Here is a 4,109-nt window from a genome sequence, read left to right as displayed (position 1 = left end):
TCGACAGTAATCTCGCAACATAATGTTTATAAATTCTCTAAGATGTAAGTTGAGAGAGAAAGAAAGAAAGAGTCGATCTCGTAAGAGATGTCATTATACAAGAGAGAGATAGCATATTCTTCCTGCCAATGCTTAAGATAAACCGAAATTATAGAAAGCTCCTTTGAATAGATTAACTAACAGTAAGATTTGAAAAAGGCATATAAGGAGCAAGCACGGAAATTATAGAAAGCTTTTTAATAGCACTAAGACATCCGTACTTGCTCTTTATATGTCTTTTTCAAATCTTACTGTTAGTTAATCTATTCAAAGGGGCTTTCTATAATTTTGGTTTATCTTAAGCATTGGCAGGAAGAATATGCTATCTCTCTCTTGTATAATAACATCTCTTGTATAATAACATCTCTTACGAGATCGACTCTTTCTTTCTTTCTCTCTCATCTTAGAGAATTTATAAACATTGTGTTGCGAGATTACTGTCGAAGCCTCGGTGGCCGAATGGAAAGGCGTCCCGCCCGGAAAGTGGGGAGGTTCCAGGTTCGAGTCCTGGCGGAGGCAGTTTTTTCGCAACATATATAATGAATCTATTTGAGTCATCGGTTTAATGGGGTTTGGGAATTTAAAAATATATATATATAAAAATTGGAACTCAAGGATCAGTCTATGTATGGAAAGTTGATTCGCCACGTACGATAATCGAAGAAAATTTAGATACGTGCGTTTAACATGCTGGACATTTTTATCCTCCCATTATCGTATTAATATTAAAAAGTAATATTAGTATTTAATAGCACTAAGACATCCGTCCTTGCTTCTTATATGCCTTTTTCAAATCTTACTGTTAGTTATTCTAAAAAGGAGCTTTCTACAATTTCGGTTTATCTTAAGCATTGGCGGAAGAATATATGCTATCTCTCTCTCGTATAATAACATCTCTTACGAGATCGACTCTTTCTTTCTTTCTCTCAACTTACACCTTAGAGAATTTATAAACATTGTATTGCGAGATTGCTGTCGAAGCCTCGGTGGCCGAATGGAAAGGCGTCCCGCCCGGAAAGTGGGGAGGTTCCAGGTTCGAGTCCTGGCGGAGGCAGTTTTTTCGCAACATATATAATGAATCTATTTGAGTCATCGGTTTAATGGGGTTTGGGAATTTAAAAATATATATATATAAAAATTGGAACTCAAGGATCAGTCTATGTATGGAAAGTTGATTCGCCACGTACGATAATCGAAGAAAATTTAGATACGTGCGTTTAACATGCTGGACATTTTTATCCTCCCATTATCGTATTAATATTAAAAAGTAATATTAGTATTTAATAGCACTAAGACATCCGTCCTTGCTTCTTATATGCCTTTTTCAAATCTTACTGTTAGTTATTCTAAAAAGGAGCTTTCTACAATTTCGGTTTATCTTAAGCATTGGCGGAAGAATATATGCTATCTCTCTCTCGTATAATAACATCTCTTACGAGATCGACTCTTTCTTTCTTTCTCTCAACTTACACCTTAGAGAATTTATAAACATTGTATTGCGAGATTGCTGTCGAAGCCTCGGTGGCCGAATGGAAAGGCGTCCCGCCCGGAAAGTGGGGAGGTTCCAGGTTCGAGTCCTGGCGGAGGCAGTTTTTTCGCAACATATATAATGAATCTATTTGAGTCATCGGTTTAATGGGTTTTGGGAATTTTAAATATATATATATATATATATATATATAAAATTGGGACTCAAGGATCGGTCTAAGTATGAAAGGTAGATTCGCCGCGTACGTTAATCGAAGAAAAATTTCGATACGTGCGTTTAACATGCTGGACATAATTATTCTCCCACTATCATATTAATATTATATAAAAGTAATGTTAGTATTTAATAGCACTAAGACATCCGTGTTTGTTCCTTATTTGCCTCTTCAAATGTTACTGTTAGTTATTCTAAAAAGGAGCTTTTTATAATATTTGCAATTTTTTACTTACTTCTAATTTATTAAATAAGAGCAAGGATATAAAGAATTGGAGAGAATCAAAAAATATTTTGAAGAGTATATAATTTATTTTGCTAAATACATATTTATTAAGAGTATCGTATACAATATTGCTTAAAATGTATACCAGTAACTTGACGGAATATATGAATATATGAATATATATTAAATATAGTAAAATATAACAAAAAAGAATATAATATATAAAATATAAGAATATAAAATATAAAAATATAAAATAGTCCCAAATAACACACGGATATCCTCTGGAAGTTCAAAGGATGTCCATTACGATCAGGACATATTCTGTGGATATGCTATTTAATTTTAGGCTATTCTCTGAACGTCTTGAGGAATAGCAAATGATAATCATTTCTAGTATGAAACGTCCTAAGGATATCGTGTAGGACATTCTAAGGACGTAGGTCGTACTTCCACAGGACGTAGTGAAATGCCGTTTTATCTCACACAGCACCAACATATTTCAAAAAGTTTTTAAAAAGCTTTCAATAAAACATGAAATATTTCAAAGAAATATTTCAAACCTGTTTTAGATATCTTTCAGATATATAAAATGTCCGCTATGATGTACCTCATACAGCACACTTTATTCGAGGGATATTCCACCGATATCATTTTGGGATATCGCAATATCTAGAGAATATCCGGAGATGGTCTCACATATTCTGAAGATATCCAGCAGAAGCACTAATGTCTGCATGTGTGACATCCTATGGATGTTTTAGACGACGTTTAGAAGATATCGCAAGTCATCCTTCGGAGATCTGAGAATATACATCCCTCAGGAAAAAAGATTGTTAAGAACTGTAAAATAAATTGTAGGAAAACTGAAATAAATACTATAAACTGTTTAGTATACTGTAAAAATCTCGCAGTTAATTTGAACATATCTCAATAGTTTTCTTCAGTAACTGAAAAACTGTAGATATGCCTATACCCAGACAGCACAAAATATTTAAAAATATAAAAATTTAAAAATTTTAATATAAAATATTAAAAATATAAAAATTTTTTTCTTTTCTTGAATTTTTCTTAAAATTTCCACTTTATTATTTCACCCATTACTTAATTCAATTTAAATTATACTTCGAAAAATTTGCTTATCAGCTGGGATTCGAAACCTGAAACCTCTGCTTCTTAAATCGTTCACCTTATCTACTGCGCCACTGTCACTTTGACTGAGAGACACTTTATTTCATGTTCAAACAAATTACTTTTTTAAAAGAAAATAATAGATATTTTTAAATATAAAAAGTATGTCTAAAAAGTATGTCTAAAAAGTATGTAAAAAGTATATTTAAAAAATATTTATTTGTTTTAAAAGTAAACAAAATACAAATAAACCACTTTGTAAATTTAAATTAATTGTTTTCTGATAATAAAGAAACTTTAATTTTAAACACAAAAAAGATATTTTTAATATTAGAAAATAATTTATTTAGATCTATAAAATGATTTACTTATATTTCATTACTTTTAAATTTACTTGTAATTCATTTATTTTTAAAACAAGCAAATATTTATTTAAACACAGTTTTTACATTTAAAAAAACTATAAGTTTTTTAAAAATATAGTTATATTTTAAAATATATTTTTAAAACTATAGTTAATTAAAGTTTCTTTTATTATCAGAAAGCACTTTATTTAAATTTACAAGTTAATTTACTACTTTGTAATTTACCACTTTGCAAATTTCCGATCATAAACAGATGTAATCATATATAGAGTCATACATGTATATAACGTTACGTGCAATAAATAATCTGCCGATATTGTAAAATATGTTATATTTGATAATATGCAGACCCAAAGTATATAGTATTAGGTGGTAAACTTAGTTCCTGCGGCTCACAGTTAGATGACGTTAGTTGTAGGTGTAATTTATTTTGACATCTGAAACTGGCTGCATTTTAGAGGTTAGACATTTGTCAATAAAATTCAGTGCGAAGAGATTCATTTAAGCGAGCAGTGCTATTTTTTCTTTTGATTAAATATGGAACGTGATAAGTTGTTTTTTCGACATGTGCTGCTTCATTACTTTGACTTGAAAAAAACTGCAGCTGCAGCTCATAAATTGCTTTTCGAAGCTTATGGCAATTATG

The 4,109-nt window shown here is 30.6% G+C and overlaps 1 protein-coding gene and 3 non-coding genes across 10 annotated transcripts in view; 3 read left to right on the top strand and 1 right to left on the bottom strand.

Annotated features, from left to right (window-relative positions):
* LOC116853001 overlaps window positions 1-4,109 on the bottom strand; it is a 201,865-nt gene that overhangs the window by 146,335 nt on the left and 51,421 nt on the right. The window lies entirely within an intron of this gene.
* Trnas-gga lies at window positions 485-558 on the top strand. Its single transcript has one exon. It is a non-coding gene; the product is annotated as a tRNA-Ser (tRNA).
* Trnas-gga lies at window positions 1,020-1,093 on the top strand. Its single transcript has one exon. It is a non-coding gene; the product is annotated as a tRNA-Ser (tRNA).
* On the top strand, window positions 1,555-1,628 carry Trnas-gga. The gene has a single exon. It is a non-coding gene; the product is annotated as a tRNA-Ser (tRNA).

Source organism: Odontomachus brunneus, unplaced genomic scaffold (genome assembly GCF_010583005.1).
Source record: "Odontomachus brunneus isolate Ranch 3 - 2012 unplaced genomic scaffold, Obru_v1 Obru_scaffold_265, whole genome shotgun sequence".
Taxonomy (NCBI): domain Eukaryota; kingdom Metazoa; phylum Arthropoda; class Insecta; order Hymenoptera; family Formicidae; genus Odontomachus; species Odontomachus brunneus.
This window is presented reverse-complemented; position numbering and strand designations above follow the sequence as displayed.